General features: G+C 41.5%; 1 protein-coding gene across 3 annotated transcripts in view; it reads left to right on the forward strand.

Moving 5' to 3' along the window:
* Positions 1-25652, forward strand: part of LOC143210500 (uncharacterized) — a 151006-nt gene that overhangs the window by 20574 nt on the left and 104780 nt on the right. For all 3 annotated transcript variants that reach the window (XM_076427401.1, XM_076427407.1, XM_076427415.1), the window contains exon 2: positions 10542-10596. The gene's annotated coding sequence lies outside the window, so the exon portion shown is untranslated. The remainder of the gene's footprint in view (positions 1-10541; positions 10597-25652) is intronic.

The following is a 25652-nucleotide window of genomic DNA, read 5'->3' on the forward strand; positions in this document are numbered from 1 at the left end:
CCCGGGGCAAGAATTATTTCTCTCTCGGAGAACACAAGCCGTGCCCGGATATGGAAACGAACGGGAACAAGGGTCGCTAATTTGCCAGGGACTCGGTGTCCTCGTTTCAGGAGAAACCGGCTTAACAATTTTCATTTATCGCAGACCAACAATCCCCGTTGATGAAATTACGATCTATTTTCCCCCGTATCGTCAACCATGCTTTCTAAATCCTTGATGAACATTAACACTGAACCTTCCACTGGCGGTCAAATGACCTAATTTGATAATTATTGAAACTATGACGTTGCTCGCATGGAAATTGATCCGATAAATTTGGTAATAATGACAACAATGAAAATTGCACGAAATCTAGATAAATAGAGCCTTGTCATTTTTACCACGCTTATATTAGCTTGCCGAGTAGTTGTTGTATGCGTCAAATCTTGTAATCAAATTTTAAACCACTTCCCGATGAGTTAGAGACTTGAAACTTTAAACATAGCTCAGACAATATTTAAAAAACAAATTTAAAAAGAAACTGTGCGTCTAGGAGAAAAAAGAATTTTTTATATTAACCGTCACACCTCGCCGCGCGACGCTCGGTAGCACGTCATCGCGTTCAGCGATCCCCACTCCGCGCGCCACCGCTCCCTACTCCACTACGCGTTCCCACTCTCATTCCTCCCCACTCGACTGACCCACTTCGCATCGAAGGAGCTCAGCGTGGTTGTGGTGTTCCGTTCATTTAATACGACGGATAGACTGCAAATTTTAAATAAACCTTTGAAGACACTGGAAGAAAATAGAGATATTAAAAGGAGAGATCTCCCGGTCTTACTTTCTGTTCCTGACAATCGACTTGGAACGCGTTTATTTTGCATAAAGATCTGTTCATGATATTCCGGGACACAACGTCTGGTTCGCGTCGTGACGGTGCACCCTTTCGCAGCTGACCCAAATCGCTGGACGGTTCATCCCCTTAAATTCGACAATACTTGAGGAGGCACGAGGAGCACCGCGCCGGTTCTGTTTGCTTCCGTCGGAGCGGACAATAATCGTCCATCATCCGCAAACGGAACAGCGTCGGTTCCTGCGTCCCCGCGGGGTTTCCGATCGCGGAATCGGCCGGTGGTGTTTAGATAGCAGCATCGCCATGCCGAGGCCAGGAGGGTCGGATTCTCAAGGACACCGTTGGGATGACGTCGAGGAAAAGAGGGTTGCGAGGCCGTTGTTTTAACGGGGGCGACCCTGGATGATCGATCGGGCCAGGAATTAACGCGCGGCGACGAAGCTGGGCGAACGGCGCGGCTGCACACAGAAATATTTCGTGCGACGATGTGCCACCGCAGCTGCCGACGACGCCACGGCTGCGCTTTCCATCGTCAGTAATTTTGGATCGCGGCACGCGAGGTCGTCGAACCCCGGGGCGTGACTGAGGAGGGTAACTTCAGCCACCAGAGCCCGGCGAACTTCTACTTCGCGCGCAATTGATCGACCTAGGGGTGCCACCCCCACTACCACCCACCTCTGCTCCCACCCCATTCTCCCTCTTTCCCTCTCACTATCTATCTCTTTCTCTCGCATCACTTACACCTATTGCGTACTGCCGAAAACTTCTTCTGCACGATGATCCACCTCCCCCTCGGAAAACAATCAACGATTATTATACTCCCCCGAAGAGTCTCGCTCTTCGTCCTCACCAGGGCGAGTCAGTCGAGTTTTTATGAATACTACACCTACCACGACCGATCAAACGACCGTTTCTAAAGTTCCGATTAAAATTTCCTATACAATAATTATAGGTTCACGTGAACGGAAACATGCCACGTAAGATATTGCAAAGATAATAAGACTAAACCTACGTATGTGAAAACGAATTAAATGTACATTATTTAATTCGTTATTGTATTCATTCTGTATTAAGAAATATAAGTTGTTTTAAAAACCGGTCATTTGACCGGTCCCGGTAGAAATAGGTATAAAGGAAGTGTCGGAAGGTTTAAGAGGATAGATTCGTTTCGAGGATTGCAAGGGTGCGGGATGCGCCTTCTAATTTCTCTACAAGGCAAAGAATGGGGTTTTTCAGAAGTGGAAAGATCAGTCAAAAGACCTATTTTTATGTTTACGAGGCGTCATTTGCATTATTTGGCAGCATGTGGCTGTCGCAGCTTTATGAAAATAACTATATGCGCAGGTTTATGCTTCCGCATAATGCAAATGAGACTACGCCCTTAACGTTAAAATTGAAAGGTTGCCTGGAAGTGGGTCAGTTTATTATAAGTTCTTTTAGAAATATGGGATATACATAGTGTTATTTGTACTTATATGGGATAGTGGTCATCTGTGGGACACCCCGTACACGTTCGTGTATCCCGAGGATTTATCTTCCGTGAATCGCGCGCGCGCGAGACCGCTCGAAATTTTGCGCGGCCCCGAACACGCTTAAACTTGCCAAGTATTCCGTAGTCGGAGCATAATCTACGTGGCCGCGATAACACCGTTTATTCCCGGGCTCGTTTGCAGTTTTCGCAAGGGGGCGTGCCGTGCGCAACCCCTACGCCCCGGCTGAGTCTACTCGTCGAGTCGAGAGCGTGTCTCTGCTATTAGAAATTAAACAACCGCTTTTTCGGCCCAAGAATTGTATGTACGCGGCGCTGCATTAATTCAGGGAACACTGTTTTCTAACCGTCTATTAACTAAATGGTCTCTTGCTTTTGTACTTATCGTAAACAATGAGCGGAATGAATCGTGGATGGAAACGTGGAGGGTGCGGTTGTGTTGATTGTGTGCATTTCTGCTTTATGAATTGTGTTAGATGCAGACGATCTCTTAAAAAAGGTAAACAATTCGGATAGACGAAAAGTTTTTTTATTAAGAAATATTATTGTCGGAAGATCATTCTACCGTTCCCTTCTGATTTTGACAAGACCATGCAGATTTACAAAGCGAGATGCGTATCGTAAAAAGGGGTAAATTTGAATTCAAGGGTTGCTACCCCTATTCTTTTTATATTTTGACGTTCAAACAAAGCGTATCTCCATCACAGTACTACAGATAAGAAACCACACAACTGTCAAGTTCAAAGTTACACTGTTATCTCTAATAGTTGTCAAGATAATCTTAAAGGTAGACATTTTCAAACGGCGACCTCACCCTTTAAACTTAAACTTCCACAGTGGCACAAACTGCGTTCCTTTTTTTTTTATTTTTAGCCGTTTCATGAATTAGTTAACTTTTCAACTGGCATGCGGAGAAGTGATGAAGCTAGTTCTCCGAACTTGTGGGTATAGCGTGCTACCAACTGAGCAAGTAACGTGAACTCTAAGCGTGTATCACCGTATATGAATGCTTTGACCTTTGGATGACGAAAATACTGCTACTGAGAGGACGTTGCTGTCACAGGTTTTTCGCTCTACTAGGTTTCCCTAAAGTCCGTGCAGAATTCAAGAAGTATTGATCTCTAATCCAGTAACGAGACTCTTGCATAATCACACTACTTTCAACACGATCGACGGTCGATCTAAATCACAGAACGCTGTGATTTTTCTTGCACGCTGTCCAAGATTAACAAGCGGCAGTTTCGAAATGGAAAAAACGTTAACAAGCGAGATTATTGTGGGTGGATCATGAAATCCGCCGAGGCGGAAGTAAAAACCGGGTGATATCTCAACGTTTTCTGTCCCCGTGTAATTTTATCTCGTTACGCTCAACACGTAGGTATTTTCCGAGCGGTGGACAACCCGGGGTGCCCCGCTTAACAAGATAACGGCGCCCCGGATCGTTCTTTCCCGTCGGTTCTTCCTTTTTTTCTCTCTCTCTCCGGTGGAAGCGCGCTTGCAAAAATCGCGACACGTTAGCCGGCCGTTTTTTCCGCTCGTTCCCGCTCCGGAAAAAAAGTCGGTCGTCGAGAGCGAATGTTTTCGAGCGAACGATCAATACTACCCTCCTGGCCGCTTCTCGCCCCCCGGCGAGCGCGTGTTCCGCTCGCTCCTTCTCGCAGACCCGAGTAATCGAGGTATTCTTCCGAATGGCATCGCTGACCGACCGAGATGAAACTTGGATGTGACGAGGGAAGAGGGTGGGACCCACGGTATAACAGCTCAGCCTCGGGAAATCATGCGTTTGGATGATGGAGGGCCTAGAAGACTTTGGACGTTGTCGTACGTTGTGTTAGGCGAGGCTGCACTTGATTGTTAGTTAAAAGCCACCTGGAAGCGAGAAGACAATTTTCGACAGGTCAAAAAGGCAACCTGATTTTATCCTAAAAACTCTCCAAGAACATCCCTCTCCTCACTCATTCAACTCTCTCTTTGACTTACTGAGGAATTAATATGATTTACAGAAATTTTATACAGAATCTTGTTAGATTAACCCAGACTTAACACAACTTGCGTAAACTAGGTAATTGAAATCTGATCCGTCCCCCATCTCACGAACTGTAGCTGTCCCTCGGTGACAAATTGACACAGTGGTAAAGGATCGATAAAATAACAAGGTGAACGATTACTTTTCGATGTTTTTCTATTTAAATTGTGTGAAAGTAGTAAAGGAACAAAAGTCACGAAGTTTCGGGCAAATTTACCTACAAATAACAGAACAGTATAACTTATTTCGGGGAAACTGTGTGAAATTGACACGAGGGACGGATGTGGGTTAACAAGCCTTGCATCTTCGCAAGAGAAAACATCCTGATTTTCGCAAGAATAATCAACTCTGCCTTTATAACTTTCCGTATTTTAATAGCACGATAATTACCGAAGGCGAAACTCACTCCGATTACACTTTCGAAGTAAGGAGTTTCGTCAAGTTTCAAATCGATCGCTCACCCGTGTAATTTCGGGGAGGAAGGATTGTCCCAACGAATGAAGTCCCATTCACCTCTGGTCCGGTTCGCGGAGCAAACGAGCCTCGATTCGGACCCCAACACGCCTCAAGAGCTCACGAATCAGTTACTGTGCGCCGAAATCAGGGGCTCTTGAAGAGGAGTCTTCGGGTGCCTTCAGGAATGTCGAAAGTTTTCGGGCAAAGTGTTTTAAGAGGCTGCAATAAACGGTGTAACTCCTCGCTGCTAGGGCGCGCGGAACGGAGATCAGGGGAACTTGGGAACTTTGAGTGCTGACTCCTCAAAATCCTCGTAAAGCATAAACTGTGGCGAAGGGTCAGTTGCTAGAGGATATTATTAAAACTCCCATCACGCATCCAGTGTATCAGATTCTTACGCAGGAGGAATGGACCACTTGGTATTATTAGGTCGTTCGGGAAATCGTTTAGTTTTTTTAAGGGAAAATGAAAGCCAAATTTTTTACCATTTAGCTATCTTTAGGCAACTTAAAGATCCCATGCTCGAAGAATTTCTGTTTTTTATCAGCAAAAAATTGAGTTGTTTGAATTTTTGCGACTTTATTTGAAATTAAATTTGCACCATTTGTCCCTCAAAATTTTTGAATTTCATCTTCTCAATTTTGCTATAAAGATCCGCAGTCTACAAATAATAAATGGTAGAAATGCCATTTCTACATGAAAAACGAAATTACTGTCCGAACGATCTAAAATTAAATATATTAACAAAGAAAATTAATTTCTTCTTATAAAGGCATTAAAATATTAGTATTTTCAATCTATTGTAATTATTCATCTCTGTTTTTTACGTATGAAAATTCGTGAACTGATCAGCGATTTCTGTTCTCTGGGGAGAATGGGGAGATTTTCGAGGAAACAATCTTTTCAGTGACTTTCAACGAATAGACAGCGACGTTTCTGGTTTGGACGAGTCCGAACGCATCAGAAGGTTCGCGAAACGCGATCTCGTGAGTCAGCCACCCCCGTCGACCCGATTCAATTTTTAAACCGAGCGAATTCGTCGGTTGAGCGATGGAAAAAAAAGTCGGAGAGCGAATGCAGGCGTGCATCAACGTTGAAACGCAATCGCGAACGCTGGCGTAGGAGCAGAAATAGCCGGGCACCGGTAATAAAAGTTCTCGGAAGACGAACTCGTCGACTGTCACCAATTACGGAGTTGTATGGGACGCAATGCCACAGACCGAAATATTGGGAGTAATTGCCTGGGATCGTATTACGGGGAGTCACGACCCGCTAACTCGCGCCCCTAAACGATTCAATGGCCACGATTTTTTCAAGTGCTCGGGATGCGAAATGTGGTGGCTTTGAATGTCAACTATACCCATCAAGACATTCATCTGCAACGAATCAAAATCAATCGTATTTGAAAGAATCAGTGTGCACGCTCGATAGTGTTTTCTGAATGAGAAGAAAAGGAGATATCATAGAAGTGCGACGCGATATAATAGTGTCGGAGAAGATAAGGAAAAAGAATATCGTAGAAAAACACGATAATCGTCTCGAGCTCGATAAATGGCTCGGTTCAATAACTTTAATTACGAAACGCGCGACGGAGCTATCAGAGAACGGATGATGCAAACAGGTTTGCGAGAATCACGCGTTATCGTGCCGATCGCATCGTTACTTTTTTCACCTGCTATCTCTTTCTTCTTCTCAGGACAGTAAAGTGATTTCACGACGATAAAACGTCACCGCGAGGTCTCGCGGCCATTGTTCGATCGCTCGCTGTTGACATTCGATCACGATCGGCGTAGTTACGATCGAAACAACACCAGCTCGCGGATACCATCGTGCACTTTCTCTCATCTCTTCATTTAAACCAGCTGCGGAACGTCACGACGCCGCACAGTGCACCGAATGGCCATTTTAGGTGGAGAAAAGTCATGTCAGAAATCATATGTTGACATCTTCAATTTAAAAAATTTTCCAACCATTTTAAATTTCATTTACTCCATTTTCCTGTAAATGCATAAAGATCCGCAGTCTAGTTATTACTTAACCTTATTTTAAATCGCAAAATCGTAGTGTATCTTGACAGCTGACATTTCGGACGTAATTTCCTGCCTTGTACTGCTTTCTAACCTTTCAAGCTTTTTTAAGCGACTTCGAAAAAGGGGGAGGTTACTTTTTTTCTATGTTATATTCACCGATTACGTCGAGATGGATCATAGACATATAGAGATAGACTGCGCGGCCTGTACGAAGCGCTGAAGCCCACAATGGCGGCGTGCGAGAGAGAGAGAGAGCATTAGCCGGGGTCCATAGTGCTCTCTTTCTAATTGATGTGTCGACACATCATATAGAAAGAGAGCGCTATGGACCCCGGCTAACTCTCTCTCTCTCTCACTCTTTGTACCGCGCGCCGCCATTGTGGGCTTCAACTCGCCCATAAGACGGCGCAGTCTATCTCTATATGTCTATGAGATGGATGGACCAAATAGGAAGAAACCTTCTGCATCTTGTACGGTATGTCTCCTGATTGGTCCCTTGAAAACAAATTTTGCATTTTTTCCTACGGTGTTCTACAAATTCTGCTCGTTCCACTAAAAAGTGTGAAATAGAAAGTTGTACAAAAAACAATTAAGATTAAAATAATCTTGTGGAGTGTGTATAAATTCAATGCGACACTCGCGTTGTGTTGAAGTTAACAAATTCGTGAGACGAATACGGTGTTGCAGCTGAAAGTTTCGAGCGACTCGAGTCATGAATTATTATAAAATAATAGAATCGCGCTGCGTGGAAATATAATGTAATAAAAATGTAACGCAACTTTGCCGAAGTGATTATCTCCTGTCTATTGTGTCCTGGACACGGAATGCAGCTGGGAGTGCATAAAACGCGCGGTCTAGACGCTGCCGCTTGAAAAGGCCGCACTTCCTGGTTAACATTGTGGAGTAATGAGCAGTTTCACTTGAGCAGAAAATAATGTTTGAAAACCAGTTGCCAATTGTAGCGGTTCCTGGTACAATAATTCATAACCGCATCCTACGGTTAATTCGGTGTAACTGTTTCGCAACGATTCACCATGTAGCACGGGTTTCAAAGGTTTCGAACAGTGCTCACGAGTTTCAAGAACACCATGAAAGAATCGGAGGAAAGAACCGCTGGTGAATATGCGATAATTTCTCATCGACTTATGCGAAACTCGCGCCCGCACGTGGCCGCTCGAACTTTGACCATCGAACTTCGCCACGAACAATTAGCTTAATTAGTTTCATCCGATTAAGGTCCTATCGGCTGAAAATTTCACGGTTATTTATCGCGTCGACGAAATCGACGCAAATTGCAATCGATTCTCTCGATCTCTCTTCAGACACTCTACTTTCAATCCTCCGCGCATCACTTTGTTATTATTTTATTCTTTCCTATGTTGCACTCTTTGTATTTCATTTTTTTTTTATTAGTTGCACACTGTGAAATTAATTTTTTCGATCTATTAAATGGACCGTTTATTTTGAAAGTGGTGTAAGTCTATTTAAAAAAAAATGAGATATCGCATAATTTGTGATTAACTTAGTGTAAACTTTTTATTTATAACTAGTTAATATTTAATATCTTAAAAAATGCCAATGCTTTGTTCAATTTAAAATTGAAATTAAAATAAAAGAAATTGCGTAGCGATTATACTATTTTATACTATACTATTTTATATAAAACATCCATGGAGGACACAGAATTTAAGACGTTAGATTTATCACCCACATGTTGGGGAAGTCCGCCAAAATTTGGAAGAATCGCCCTGGCGCGTTTGTATAATGTTGCCAGACCTATTACATACGAAAAATATCAGGATATGGAGCAGTTATTACCTTATATACATCCTGTGCATCATGAATATTTCAAAACACTGCCGCATAAAGAGCATAAATAAATAACAGCAATATCTTATGTTGAGTTTAACAAGATATGAATATAATTAACGTTCAAAATAATAAATCCTACTCCTATTTTATTTTTTGTTATTATTTATAAACGAAATTGGATTAATACAAAATATATTTTAAGTGATATTTAATTTTTCTTAATTGAAATTAAGTGATTTTTAAAATTGACTAATTATGAAAATGGTGTAAGTCCATTTACAGCCCGTAAATATGCATTGTTTTAGTTAAATTCGCCTGAAAGGAATTTATATAATTAATTTAGTAGAAACATTGCCAGACTTGACATAATTAATTTATACTTTTGAATCGACTAATATATTTTCTCGAAACAACAAAAAATGGACTTTCAAAATAAACGGTCCAATTAATTCTTTCACGTTATTGTCGACTTCACTATGATTTTATCGAATGTTGATGTAACACTAACATTATGCGGTTTTAAATGGAAAGTAAGTCTTGCTTCGATTTTGAAAAGGCATGAAAAACAAGTGAATTCGACGAGAAACATTTTTAGTGTACAATTGATTTTGCTGAATGTTTTTGCTAACGTCTGGGAGGCATTGTTCAACAAGCATCGACAAGTTGAATCTGAAAGTAAAAAAATTACATTGAAAAGAGTGGGGTGGATGGATGTTTATTTTCTCGTGTCTACTAATTGCATCGATCGTAGTTCGACTCGTGAAAGTGAAGCGACAACCGTAAAAAGCCGACGGCGTTTCACACGGTAGGCCGCGCTAATTATCATTTGCCGATCCACCGATGCAAATAGATCAATGGTTTCGACAACACAGAACAGGGGGTCGTTGATCCATGAAAACCGCGTCGAATTGATTTCGCGCACCCGCGATCGCTATTGTCACCGTTTTGCCCATTGTGTCGTTCAGTGAAAGCGTTCCTCGAACTCATTTCCAAACCGCTCGTAAGAAATGCCGCCGCATAAATTGAGCCACACCTTTCTGTTCTCTATTCGCTCCGTTGGTCCTAAAAACAAATGTTTTTTCAACGAGCTGCGAGCTTCGTAACATCTCCACAATGAACGCTCGTCGCATAAAACCGCATTCTTCTACCCCTTGCATTCCGCTGCGCTGCCGCGTTAATATTACTCCTTACACATTCATTAATTTTAATATTAAAACACTGCCGACTGTCAAATGAATTTTAATCATCCTCTCCGAAATACATCAAAATTTTTCTTCTATATTTTCGAAAATTTCCTCTCGACTTGGAATTTGTAAAAAATCAACTGTAAAATATTCATGAAATTTTTCTGTCAACGATGCTTTCTCGAAAATATTTCTTCTTGACTCGGGGCTTGTCAACTAGAGAGTAAAATTATGACAAATCTGAGTAAAAGCAATTTGAGTTGCGGCGGAAAGATTAAAAGAATCTGAGAATGAAAATACAGGGTGATCCACCTAAGTGTAGCCACCTAAATATTTTCTTTATTTTTGATGACATAACAAGTGTTTTTAATGCAACATAAATTGTATCGCAAGGTGAATGCTTTGCAAATGTTATTTTTTTCCGGAGTTTTCAAGTTGGAAATGATTAAAGCGAACAAGTTTTATTTCGCATAAAATCAGTAGTCTACCAACCAATAGTACACAATTTTTTCGAACAAATGTTTGACTCATTCTGAAAGAAAGGAATTCGATTGAAGACTTGTTTCGTCGATTAATGTTTCTCGGTCTACGTACTGTATTGTAGCAAAATTTTGTATTCGTGTCTCGGGAGGTGAACCCTGAAAGGGGTTAACGGATAACTAGTAGAAATACGAGATGAAGCTAATGCAGTTCGTTTTTCTTGGTTTTCCAGGTCGGAGCAACGGGCGGACACGAGACGGCGCAGAACCACGGCAAAACCACGCAAGGTAACGTTGCTTTCACCTTATTTGCGACCCTGTTTGAATGACCACAATCTCTACTTTGTTTTGCAATGTATACGTCTGCGTTTCATCAAATTTTTTATTGAAAGTACTATTGAAATACTTGCTTGAGGTTTCCCTGAAACGATCACTCTGTCTTCCCTTTGACGTAGTAATATTTTTACTTTGATATTACATTTAATATTCGCCAAGGTTCTCAATTTTCCATAAAATTCACTGAAGTACAATCGTACTTAGGATTGTGAACTTGTACATTGTATGAAAACAATAAGATCACGTTGCTAGAAACAACACACATTAAACAATTGTCTTCCCATTCGTTAAGGCCCCGATAATTTCTTCTAAAATGTCTTATTAGTTCCCACATTCTTTCAATCACTTAATAGGTTCACGAACTTGTACCTCGTGCGAATCTAACGAGTACCGTTCGTCATTCACGTATGTACACGTGGCGCATAATAGCACGTCATTACGATACACGGTTAACGTGTTGTTAAAAGCTGGTTAGCACACGTACGAACCCATTGTTGTCTCCACGTAGAAGACTCCGCGCGTACGGTAATTTAAGAGAATATTATCTCAATCTTTGTTACATAAAGTACAAAAATATGCGAGTGTGTGTACGTTTCCTGAATGACTTGTGGTTTACTACAAATACGCGATTCCGCTTCTTCCGGCAGGAAGAGGCGCGGTGAGGCAGAAGACACTTATTATTCATATTTATATTGTGTTTATTACGGCAAACATGGAGAAAATGCTGGACAATTCAGAATGCCGCCATTTTATAAATAATGGGATATTACACTACACATTCATACTAATTAAAATGCTACATTATTTTTTTATTTCTGTCGTTTTATTTCTTGTACACGAAGTGATTTCTGATGTTCCACCATTTTTCGTTTCTGATTCACTGTTCCTTTACTTTATGGAGTGGTGGACTTCTGTAATTTCTTTCGTTTAAACTTTATAACCTTGAACATTACCGTACATTCTTTCTGTAGAGAAATTATGTCGAACGCTGAGGACCTACATTTGATGGTCGAAAAGCAGACAGATATTTACAGGGTTAGTTCCCTTACACAATGCCGCGCTAAACCAGAAGTCCACCTTAACGATCTATAGGAGACCTGCACGGTCCGAGCTGAATGAATCGGCATCGTTAAAGGAGATTCATAACAGTAGGATGTCCGGTCGAAGGTAGTGGGGCCCCCGCAGACAACAAAAGCTGAAACAAGTTTCGGCTGCCGAGGCCCGTTACATCATAATTGCCTGTGGCGTAATATCGCGTAACGCTGACTCACTTCCGGTCGCGTTAGCTTAATATTCCATTGCTGGTGCGCGCGCGTGCTCGGCTTTCCTCCATTCATTCCAGCCCCCCTAGTCGATAATACATTCGGTAAATATTCGGGCCCTGTGCATTAGCCACGAAAGTAATTCATCAATTTAATAGACGTTGATGAATCGGCGGGAATCGGCTCGAGAACTTTCTTGTGATTGGAACGCGGATGATTTTGCGCCTCGAGGGGGACTCTAGGCTCGCTGGCGCATGACGGTCCTAAGTAGGGTGTTTAGGTGGATGTTCATTAGTTTATAATGTCCACTATCGAGTGAAATAGAACCTTTAATTGATATTGATGGTACGCTTCTCTTTTCAAAGAAATCTGTTCAGAGAAAATTCATTTAGACATGATCAGATTTAAATAATCACTTTAAAATTTAAAAGTCATTGTTAGTGATCGAACTAATAGACCAACAAAAATTAAATTGCTAATTAATTGCGTCGTATTAGAGGAACCGGAAAGTAATGTCGTTTTTTACATTAAAATCAAACAAATAAATTTTTAACAAGTTTTATTTTTAATCAATGATGTAATCACCCTCGTTATCAACAATATGACGGATAAAAATCGATTGGTTTTTTAACAAAATACCTGAAGATGGCATTTTGGATATCATCCAAATTTTCAAATTTTTTGTCACACAGAAAGTGTTGCAGCGATCGGAATAAATGGAAAATACGCAGTTTAGCAATGATAAAGAAAAACGATAATTCGAAAGAATGTAAGAGCCTCTCGAATGGCCGGAATTAATTCGGTAATTGATTCCGGAAGCGCAGCAGTATGCTCATCGACGAGAATTTTCCGAAACAGCTGGTCCCCAAGTAATAAATCACTGGATAATTAACGAAACGGGAGCGTGACACGCGTGCTAACTGGCGCTTCCCGTGAAATTAATCGTGATCACTGCCAGCTAATAATCTGCTCGGACTTTCGCTCGCCGACGATTGAGCGCGTCGCGCGTTTCTCTCGAGACAATAAATCAATCTGTTCCCGCGGTTGTCCTCTCGTTGGATCACCAATGCCTCTTTTTTTCTGTGATTAATATTAAGTAACGCGTAATAAACAACCTTTACATGGCCGGTGGTAAAGGTTAATCGAAAATCATCGTCAATTTTGAAGCCGTGAGACGCCGAACACAGTGTTACACGACGCTTCTTTTTTGAGCGAGGTCCATTGTGAAATGAAAACTGAGGAAGACAGAAAGACTTCATCAGGGACGAATCAGATTTATGTATTAACATTAAAACCGCCAGAAAGATAAAAACCCTACTGAGAAAAACAGAGAGACTGGGTCTGTAAATTTTCAAAAAATGCTAGACTATAAAATTCGATAGAATTCAGCACGATTTTTATTTATTTCGGATCTGCAAGGGCTACTACCACTGAAAATAAAGTTTCATTTGATTCTACTTTCTGAAAATTGTATAAACATTACTGACAAGTGAACATGAGCAAAATTGTTGTAACTTTACTATATTTACTAGTTTAATTACTATTTCCATAGTTTTACAATGATTGCAGTTATAAAAGAATCTGTTGAGTAATAAAAAGTGAATTACACCCCAATAACTACAGTTGCGTAATTCATAAAATAAAACCGAGTCTGTCTCAAGTAAATTCGAAGTCTCCGAGATAAAAAGTGTCTACTGTACGTAATTTGAAAACCCGTCGACGACAGGCATGTAACGTGAATTATCACCGTTATGTTCGCGACTTGCTTCTCGCTTTGTTCGCATGATCTAAAAGAATCAATGTCTCGTGATGTGTAGCGAGTATAGTTAGGTAAATACATGTTACGTTCGAACGCCTCCCGTTGCCAAAAGATCTCTTGACCGATGTAATAAATAACTTTAATAAAAGTCACCGACCATCTGCTAGTGCAGCTAGGACACAGAAAGATCTAGCAGGCATATTTGAATGCCGTTTGATGACTCGTGGCGATACGCGCACGCCATTACGAACGATGAATTAGAACAATTGACAGGGAACAGTTGTGCCGTTCTTATTACTAATTAACGAATATTCAATTACGCAACGACCTGCACGTTTTTCTTGCTTACGAACTGCTGGCCGCCGACAGGAAACGGTCGCCTCTCCAACAGAATATTAAGCCGGTTCTACACAGAAAAATCGCTTTCAGAATTCACGATCCGATCTTGACGAATTGTGACAGGTTCTTCAAACACATCCGCAATTTTCAAGATTTGTCGACAAATCTTGAGAAAGTGGGACCAAATAGAATTCTTTTGTCGTTGGTAGTAGCATTTGTAACATTTGTGCGACTTGTCTGGGCACTGACTAGGCAGTCACAATGTTAGTTATACTTATTGCTAGTAAATTTCTGCTGCAAATGAGATACACATGAATGAGGTACATTCCCGTCAAGAATCAAGCTGGAAGCTTGTATTCTTTAATTGCCATTTCGTTGAAGATAAGTAGTAAAAAGTATTCGTACACCTTTTAAACACTAATAACTTTTTTATAATTGTACCAAACGACCTGATTTTTTATAATCAATTAGAAGCACTGTATTACGAAATGATATGCAAACAAGATTTTCCAAAAATTATAATTTACAAGGTTACATGCAAAAATAAAAAAGGCATTTTTTGAAACTTTTTTATTTGGGGGCCCTTAATAAAAATTGAAAACATTATATACGTTTTGTAGATCTATGTTAGTTGTACACATACTGAAAATTACATCGAAATCAGGATCAAAAATCGCATAAATCTACGTAACTCGTGTGTATGTTCATCGATTTCGATGAAATTTTAAGCAGTTGTGTAACTCCTATAGATCTACAAAACAAATATTTTAAATTTTCTTTATGGGCCCAAACAAACAAGTTTTAAAAAATACCCTTTTCGTGTTTGCATGTAACCTTTAAAATTATAATTTTTGGTAGATCTTTTTTGCATATCATTTCGTAAACCAATGCTTCTAATCGATTATACAAAATCAGGTCGTTTGGTACAATTGTCCGGTGATTTATGGACGGGAGTGTAAGCGCTTCGTAGGAAAGGGTCGATCGACGATGAAGCGGCGATCGACGACGATCGGCAAAAATAAAGCAGCAGCATCTGGCAGAATGGGCCGCTAGTGATCGAACCGCGAGCACGCCGCTTTGTTGCGCGCTTAATGTCGCGTCTAATATTGTAGCAAGGCCGTTCTTCCCGATGTACCATGAATGCCCGGCGTTGCTGGTCGTTACGACACATTCTGCTGATTTAAATTTTCACAGCGCCGCCTCGCGAACCGACCCTTAATGTCCTCGCGATGCGGCGATAAATCAGCGTCCCCGAGCCGCGGAGGAGCTGGCACGCGTTACCCTCATATTGCGCGCGACCGAGGAAATTGGAAAATGCTCAGGGTACCCCACAACCAACAAATAATGATAATAATCGCGCTAAATCACGCGAACGCGAAACACGCGGAAGAAACGAATGACGCGCGAAATCTGACCGGAATCTGCACGCTCGCGAATTGCTCGGGCAACTTTGTTTCGCGTGCTTCGCTTTACGCTAGAGAACGAAGGCAGTCTGGAAATTATCGAGTTGCAGCCGATTTTACACTGTTTCGGATATTCACCGCGGATCCACGGTGAACATGAACAATGAAAACTGGAGTGGCAATGCGGTGCCATTTTCCAAACACGATACAATTTTGGCTCGTATTTATTCGTATAATATAATATATAATCGTATAATATATATAGCTCGTATTTAAACGGTTTATTATAAGAATGAGACATGCAGAATGATATTCCTTAGGCCAGTTTGGTTAGACAAGTAAATTCGATCGAAATTGTATCGTGTTTGGACTCATTTTAATCAAAAAACTGTCACCAGTGTGCCAGTAAAAGTTCCACATTAATAATTCATGAAAAATATACTTCGATTTTGATGTTCTTAAAAATGTCGATAGTTTCCCTATATAAATTTTCAAATTTTGGGATCAATGCGCAGCCTGAAAGCGTCATCGCACAATTTATTAGTTTTGTTTGATCTTTCGGATCTACACGGCTGTGTTATAATATTTTTGCCAAATTATAATTTTCTTACATTATTTTCAGACGCAATAAATGTTCTTTGTGAAAATGATCCACATAGGGATCGAAAAGTCAAGATACATGTTTAATTAATTTGCACATTTGCTGTCTCTTTATAATTGATCGAACCTGGCGCCGAAATCATAAATTCATATATTTCAATTTCGATCGAGAAACCACCTTTATCATCGCACAACGTTGGGATTTTGCTCCTGTCGTTAGAGCGTCGAACTTTCCCCGTGTGGTGCGTTGTCAGTTTCGAAAAAAATGTCTTTTCCGATCCGGTCTATTCGAGCCCGCGTAATCGCAGCACGTTTCGCCGACGCGGTTTCGGAGACGAGTTTGAGCGACTCGTAATAACGACGAAACGAGCCGGCTGCTCGCAGCCACGTCGACCCACATTTATAAATAGAGAGGCCTCATCTCCATCGGAGCGAAGGTGCGCGTCGTGTGTCACCCCAGGAATACCACGGTCGACCGAGTGACCGGCCGGCTCGGTGTGAATGGGCCTTCAAGCGTTCGTCTGCCGTTCGGAAAATCATCGGGGAAAACTGCTCGTAAAACTTGCTCCCTCGGCTGAACTGGTGTGTGCGTCGCTCGAAGGCTTGCCAAGGCCGAATTTTACGATAGAAATAGAGACCGGTCGATCCCGCGACGTGACGCGACGCCGATCGCGTTCGGTACTAGTCCGCGAACCAGTTCAGTTCTGCTCTATTTTGCGCGGTATTGTACTATACCGAGAATAGAAATTGCTACCTCGGATCCAATTCTTTTAGTCAGTTTCGGCATTTTAATTACATCGGCTCCTCTGCCGCGTGCGGTGTCTCTTCGGAGGTGGTACAGCGACACCGAAGCTTTTATCCCCTGCCAGTTTAGACTGCAGATTCTGGCGGAGAACAATTCTATTTCTATTTTATGTATGTAGGAATGTAAGCTTTTTACGCTCTGCGTCACGGCAAAGGCTAATGAGGAGGCGCCCACCGTTTTGCAGAATCGGCTGCACCCTCTTCCTTGCAGTTCCTTTTTTGCGATGCCACTAGGGCTTGCAATTCCGCAAAGTAGTCACGCATTTCTTAAACAGGTGATGCGAAATCCCGCAAATCTTGCGGGACTATGCGTGTAATGAAAATTGCGCGAAAGACGACGCGCAAGATGAACTAGCTCCGAGTTAGTGTTAAAGATGATTACCTCATTAAGTAGAATTTCTTTATTAAATATACATTAGATTGAAGAACTAAATCCTTAGTCCCGCGGGACGCCACCGACAATTAGTTTGAGCTCTGACCAGGCAACCGACGAGACGTATTCGTTTTTGCTTCCACACTTTTGAACGTTTAGATAGGCGCAAACGATGTGCAAAGAGGGCGAGAAGTATCGAACTCTTTGCGGACGAGAGTCTTTTCAAATACTGATAACAGTTTCCCCATACAACAGACACTGGTTTCTTGAATAATCTCTCATGCAACCGATTATCCAGCAGCTTGGGATATTAACACTTGCTGGCTTAACACTTCCTACTCGCTAAAAGTGGTAAGAACGCGGCACTGTGTAAGCAGAACTTGCTCGGACGCTCGCTAATTAATTTAGCAAATCGGAGGAATTCTTTCCGGGAATTGAGAGCAGTCCGCAAAAATTGCGCTGCAGATCTTGTAAACACGTCGAGGATGATGTCAGGATATTGTTAGTCTCTACTGATGTTTTCTGCAGGCTTGTTTTCCACTGATTCTATCTATGAGCGCGTCTGCAGTCTACTAATCATCTCATTATCGATTATATAAACATCTCGAGAAAACGTTCAACCATTTCTTGTTGTATATACAGGGTGTCTCAAAATTAGGTCCGGAGCCGAAAATGGGAGGTTCCTGAGATCATTTCAAGCGACATTTTCCTTTGAAAAAATGTCGTCCGCGGCTTCGTTAACGAGTTATTAACGAAAAACACGGACCAATCAGAGCGCGAGCTAGACGCGTGCAGCCCGGCGCGCCGGCAGCCGAGTGTCGGTGGCACGCCGCGATGTCGTAACGAACAAAAGTTCTCGATGATGTGAATCCTCACCAATTTCGATAAGCTTTGGATATGTTGTCAATACCATGATTCTGAACAACATTTCCCTTCACAGTTTCTGTCGATCGGCTTTAGTTTACGACATTATTGTAAAGATTTGTAATTGTAAATCGATCGATGTACTATTTCCTATCCGATTTCGATAATCTTTGGATATGTTGTCAATACCATGATTCTGAACAACATTTCCCTTTACAGTTTCTGTCGATCGGCATTAGTTTACGATATTATTGTAAAAATTTGTAATTGTAAATCGATCGATGTACTATTTCCTATCCGATTTCGATAAGCTTTGGATATGTTGTCAATACCATGATTCTGAACAGCATTTCCCTTTACAGTTTCTGTCGATCGGCTTTAGTTTACGATATTATTGTAAAAATTTGTAATTATAAATCGATCGATGTACTATTTCCTATCCGATTTCGATAAGCTTTGGATATGTTGTCAATACCATGATTCTGAACAACATTTCCCTTCACAGTTTCTGTCGATCGGCTTTAGTTTACGATATTATTGTAAAAATTTGTAATTGTAAATCGATCGATGTACATAGTATTTCCTCGCCGATGTCGATGAGCTTCATTTCAAAGGAAAAAGATATTTAAAACATCGAATTTATAACATATTTCAAAGTCATCGAAATCGGTGAGGACCCACATCATCGGCCACTTTACCCGAACGATAGAAGAAGCACAAACTTATTGAATTAAAAACTCACTTATTCAGCCGTAAATCCATTTGACTACCACATACAACCACCACACTTTTACATAATCTTCGAATCGGTGTTTTCGAGAATCATATGATTCTCGAAAAATCAATATCTCCTTGGGAACGATTTCATTTGTTTTAAACGACGCCTTCATCGAATACATTGTACGCTGTGAGAGCACAGTTTCGCGCGGCATCGCGAAGAGCATCGAACTCTTTCCGCGTCGGAGTAAGTAATTTCGTTCGATATCGATACGAGTTATAAAAGTGTGCTACCAGTTCAACAATTATGTAAAAGTGTGGTGGTTGTATGTGGTAGTCAAATGGATTTACGGCTGAATAAGTGAGTTTTTGATTCAATAAGTTTGTGCTTCTTCTATCGTTCGGGTAAAGTTGCCGATGATGTGGGTCCTCACCGATTTCGATGACTTTGAAATACGTTATAAATTCGATGTTTTAAATATCTTTTTCCTTCGAAATGAAGCTCATCGATATCGGCGAGGAGATAGTATGTACATCGATCGATTTACAATTACAAATTTTTACAATAATATCGTAAACTAAAGCCGATCGACAAAAACCGTCAAGGGAAATGTTGTTCAGAATCATGGTCTTGACAACATATCCAAAGCTTATCGAAATCGGACAGGAAATAGTACATCGATTGATTTACAATTACAAATTTTTACAATAATATCGTAAACTAAAGCCGATCGGCAGAAACTGTAAAGGGAAATGTTGTTCAGAATCATGGTATTGACAACATATCCAAAAATTATCGAAATCGGATAGGAAATAGTACATCGATCGATTTACAATTACAAATTTTTACAATAATATCGTAAACTAAAGCCGATCGACAGAAACTGTAAAGGGAAATGTTGTTCAGAATTATGGTATTGACAACATATCCAAAGATTATCGAAATCGGATAGGAAATAGTACATCGATCGATTTACAATTACAAATTTTTACAATAATGTCGTAAACTAAAGCCGATCGACAGAAGCTGTAAAGGGAAATGTTGTTCAGAATCATGGTATTGACAACATATCCAAAGCTTATCGAAATTGGCGAGGATTCACATCATCGAGAAACTTTTGTTCGTTACGACATCGCGGCGTGCCACCGACACTCGGCTGCCGGCGCGCCAGGCTGCACGCGTCTAGCTCGCGCTCTGATTGGTCCGTGTTTTTCGTTAATAACTCGTTAACGAAGCCGCGGACGACATTTTTTCAAAGGAAAATGTCGCTTGAAATGATCTCAGGAACCTCCCATTTTCGGCTCCGGACCTAATTTTGAGACACCCTGTAGATCTAGATCTTCAAAATATCAAAACGCAATTGGTTGTCTAAAAGCATAAAAATTAAAATAAGAGTAAATCACGAATGGAAATCTGTGTAACATTGAAGGGTTTTGCAGTGGAAACGACTACAAAATGGAGAAACCGTGTAGCGATTCGCGAGAAGCAAAGCATATTGCAAAAAGCAAGGAGCTAATCGACAAATGTACAAGGATAGACATGCGAATAGAAGAGAAACGCTGGAGGAGGATAACAGCGGAAGAAGTTTTTGTTCTATCGAGAGAAGTCGTTTGTTGCGAGGAATCCTTCAAGTCCGCCGTCGATTCCACAATTTGTTGCGGCCGGGTCCGCGTGGATGGTTCTTGTGTAATATCGGCGAGTTTCTGCAAGTAAATAATCTCGGCAACGAAGATCGGATCGAGTTTCCGTGAAAACAGGCAGTCGCGGTAGCTGCCTGCCAGCGCGCGAATCCGCTGTTGCTCGTTGGCTTTTTCTTTTCGCGGAAAGTGGCCTCCTGTTTCACGAAGAGGATCCAGCCAACCAGCCAGCCAGCACCAGAGCGGCGGCCCGTTCACCACAACAACGCTATTTATGCCACTTGCTCTGGGAATAGTTTCATTGGCCTGGCTCCAGACCGTATTTTTCACTTCCATCTACAGTCCGCGAAACAAAAATGCGCGCACCCCACGGCGACGATGTGTTTCTCCACGCGGACGTGGCCAGACGCGCGCGGGACACGCGAGCATGCCAGAGCAAACACTATGATTCAAGACCAGCTAATATTATAAGCCGCCCCGGAAAAACGCTGGGAAAACAAAACAGAGTCTCTCTCTCTCTCGTTCGTCGTTGTTCGCCTTTTCATCTGGAAATCATCAGTGACTCACTTCCCGAAGAAATAGTGGATGCTGCAGCAAGTCGTGGTCGATTTTTGTTGGAAACGTCGATGTTTAACCCTTAGCACACAAATGATGACTCTGAGGTGCCATTAAAATTTGTTGTACCATTACTCAAAATATTGTTTACATTATTAAATCAATTAGTGTATAGGGAATGGAAATATTCTATTACGTGTAGAAATTAATTCGGTGCCTTTTTAAGACAAATTTAGTATTTATTTATAATGAAATCATACATCTGTTATTTCTCGAAATAGTCTCCATTATTTTCGATGACTCGGTCCATCCTTCAGGCAAGTGTCGAATTCCTTGACGGAAAAAAGATGGCGATTTTCATGTAATGAATTCGTCGATACATTTTTGCACCTCTTTCAGTGTTTGGAAATTTGTATCTGCTAAATGATGCTGGAGTGATCGGAATGAATGAAAATCCGATGGAGCCAGGTCAGGAGAGGGGAAAATGCGGCTGCATGTGGGGGATTTTCCAGCCCAAAGAACAAATGACACTCTTTGTTGTTTACACATCGTTGTTCTCTGTTCTCAGAACTGAGCTTGTGCGGTACCCACTGACTTTGTTTCTGGATCAATCCTAACTTATTCAGTCGATGGGAAATTGCTTCCTGTGACACCGCAAGTTGCACTGCTAGCTCATGTTGTGTTTGTGCGGAATTTGCAAAGAGCAGCTGCTCAAGTTCTTCGCCTTCAAATTTTCTTGGCTATCCGGTGCGTTCTCGATCGGAAAGGTCAAAACCGCCGCTTCGAAATCTTTGATACCACTTTTTACAGGTTTTATGTGTTACTGCATCTTCACCCAAAGCAGAACAAATCATTTCAGCGGCTTCGGAAGCATTTTTCTTTAATTGAAAGGCAAACAGTATACTGTGTCGTATGTGAATCTTGTCAGACGCCGCCATCTTGCTTACTAATAGTTTTTCTTTTGACTAGATCTCAAATGTTTCATAACTGTAAGTCTTGGTACTTAAACATTACAAAATGGCGGGCAATTATTTGCATTCAAACCAGAGTTATAAATAATTTAATATTAAGGCACCGAATTAATTTATACACCTAATAGCTAGGAAGAAATTTCTCATTTTCGAGTTAAAATAGTAGACTCGTTTCCAGGATTGAAAGGGTGCGGGATGCGCCTTCTCCTTTCTCGATAATGCGAGGAATAGGGTTCTTCAGTAGCCAAAAGCGCTAGATAAAAGATCAATCTAGGCTGCAATAAATAATGTGCTGCAGCAAATAAATAATGCGATGTGAAATAATTGATAAACTCATCATTTTTGAATTTCCACTCAGGCCACTTTTATAATTGCGGGCACATACATCTTCTGTGAAACTGCATTTGTTTCCCCCATGCAATTAGACCGCGATAACCGTAAAAAATGTTTACGCGTTCGACCTAGTTGCTGGTAGAACAGTCATAAGAATCTAAAATAAAGATAGCAGAGTAAGATACAGAAAGTGGCGCCAGGATCGATTCTGACCTAGCGTTTCAAAGGCTTCATTTAACTTCCGTGCTTCCGAGTGAACGTAACATGTCAGTTATTTTTAATGGATCTAATAAGATGTTCTCAAGCTGTCTCGGAGAAGTAGTTTCCAAATTGCATTTAAAAGAGCTGATAGATCGAGGTCAGCTTTGTCAATAGATCCGGTAAATAATTCGTTGGTTCTGAGAAAGTTAGACTGGTTGTACAATTGATAAAATCGTGTCACCATCCGAGACCTTTAATGATGGACTCTCTAGAGGTTTGTAATTCAGCAATCGACGTGTTAAATCTTTTCCGTTTCAACGTTTACAAAGTACATCAAGAAAAATCTGAAAAAATGTGTTGTTTACGTAGTTCGTAAAGAACGGTTAACAAAGTTGGATAAGACTATCTCGGGACAACAAAAATGTCTATTTCGCTTTTGATAAAATTCGCCACGACTGCACCCGCGTTTACGATGCAATAATTATTATCGTGGTCGTCGGGAAGTTCCAACCGGTGCGTTTCGCAGGCCGAAGTCCTTGGTTCGGTCGAAGTAAACCGGTGCTAAAGATAAGAAGCACGCGGCATTTTGCGTTTCGCGATCACTTCGGCGCTCGTAAAAATCGCAGGATTCGCGATGGCGTCTCGACTAAAAATAATCGAACGGTTTCGAAAGAAAACGACGGAGAAAAGGGACGGCGGAAAAGAGCGGTAAAAATATCGAAGCCTGCCGGTAGATCGACGATGGGTTAATTGTACATAACGCGCGAGGCACGGGCGAGCGGCTCGGCTCGGCGCAGAGTAAACGGAGACGAAGAGGAAAAAGGCGACAGAGGCAAATGAGGAGCGTTCGAGAACGGCCACTGCCAAAAAGTCGATGTGGCAATCGCCGCCGCGTTCTTTCGCTCGGCCTGCCAGCTCAGCACCTCTGTGCCATCGTTTTAATTTAAGACACCCCTTCAAATGTCACGAATACGCATTCCGTTTCGCGCCGCGTCTCGTCGACGGCTCGAAAACATGCCGCGCCGCGTTTCCTACCGCGTTTTCCTCGTCCTCGACGAACCCCGCCGCCTCGTGACTCATTTTTCGGGCTCACGGAAACGATGTTATGCAAGACGGACCACCAACGCGAGAATAAATCCTGATCAAAACATGCGCTCGGGTACATCGATCTTTTTCCATCGCGACAACGCACGGTGATCCAGGAGCTCGCTTTTTCTGGCCAAAATTCAATTCTTCAACTTTCAAATTACAACATTTCTTTTCTCTCAAATAAGAACCCGTTGAAACCACAAAATTCAATCTTTCAGGTAACTTTTCGAGCAGTTACAATTAAATGTAATAGTTCAATAATCCCTTGCAGAATAACCTTGAAATTTCGAAAACTGTCAGCTCGAACAAAAGTTCTAGCTTACCACAAGGTGTTTGAGGTATTCAAGGTAGCTAAGACACTCTGAATAAGGAAAATTAGATATTCCTCGCCGATTCCAATGACTTTGAGACACTTTATCAAGGTGATTGTACGTAACAGTTTTTTCTTACACGCGTTATCATCGCGACGGGAAATTATCTGTCGGCTAAATTCACAACCAATAAGAAACTTTCTCGATGAATGTAGCTCCTCGGCGAGATCGCCAGGCAATTTCAGAATGTTAACTACCAGAAGCGAGTTCTCGTGGGTGAAGGTAGAGGATGCGTAATCAGCAGGAAGCCTAATCGGCTTCGAAGGCTCGTTGAAACAAGCTTGGAAAGCTTTCGCGGAGCGGGCCCCCGATGTTTATCCCGGCGATGGTGGGATTAATCGAATGAAAACATCATCGCGACGCGTATCCCCGCACGATCGAATTTTATTGGACGTGCCGGGAAGTGAAATTCAAGGACGCCGCGTCGGTTCACGGCGAATCGTGTGCTCGAAGAAGAAGAGAGGGGGTAGCTGGCTCCCGGTAACGTAACATCGTTGAATTATGCTGTCGTTACGTAGCCGACGATTATGCGACGTCGGGTTAAATAATCGTCGGCTGGTGCCGGACACGTTCCACTCCAAGGTCGCTGGAACACGAGACCCTGGACCGTTCGCCATAATTGGGGACCGTCGAGCGAACTAATTATACTGTCACGGGTCATAGTACCGTCGAGTACCCTACTTGCGAGCAGCAGGATCGATCGCGTGTCAGGTGATATCGGCGTCCACACCGGATTCTTTCGTCGCCGGTGACCAGCCGTGAAATAAGCCTTGTTATGCACGGCCCTACTCGACCCTTAACACTAGGTTTGCGGCAGGTTGTGTTGAATTACAATTGAATTGCTTCACGAATTATAATTACGAGGTAATTCAATTATTTGGTAACTCGGAATTCAGCCGCTTCATTCAATGAAATTCCAATGTAATCTGTAATTCTGGTCTCTTCTTCAATTACAATGTCATTTATAATTCTGGTGTCCTATTCAATTAAATTACGATGTAATTCGATTTTACAATTAAAAAATAATTACACAGTCCAGTGTAATTACAGTAAAGTCGCGATAGTTGCCAACCAGCCTGTGTTCTGCACGGAAAATTATCGCAAACCGACATTACTTCTTTACGACTGCGTCTACCGCGCCGACCGGCCGAGAGTTCAATCGAAACGTAGAGAAGGACAGCATGTAAGTACGGATCAAAGTGAACAAGCGGGCCTTTGAACTGTGCCGGCGACGGTCCGCGTATCTTTCTTTCCTTCCTTGACTGACAGAGGAGTGGGTAGGCACCTGACAACTATCGCATATCCGGTCGTTGACAACTATCGCGACTTTACTGTATTAGACAGCGGATTTTTATGCAAAATAAAAATTATCTGCATCGATTGCAAGAGTTAGAAACCATATAGAATGTTATTTCTTCCTTTAATGATTTTAATTGAGGAGAAGTCATATATTAACATCTTCAATTTTTAATATTGTTCGACTATTTTCAATTTCATCTACTCAATTTTACTATAAATGCATAAAGATCTGCTGTCTAGTAATTACGAATTATATATAAGAAGAATAAGAGGTGGAAAAAGGTACAGAAAAGATAAATTCATATTGTGTGATGAAAAATAAACTTGTTTATTACGTTCGTTTCAGAACAGAATTATAAATTGTAGAAAGACATAGGTAAAAATTACTACAGAAGAAAAGTAACACTAATTAATAGGAAAAACCTAAAAA

Source organism: Lasioglossum baleicum, chromosome 1, assembly GCF_051020765.1.
Source record: "Lasioglossum baleicum chromosome 1, iyLasBale1, whole genome shotgun sequence".
Taxonomy (NCBI): domain Eukaryota; kingdom Metazoa; phylum Arthropoda; class Insecta; order Hymenoptera; family Halictidae; genus Lasioglossum; species Lasioglossum baleicum.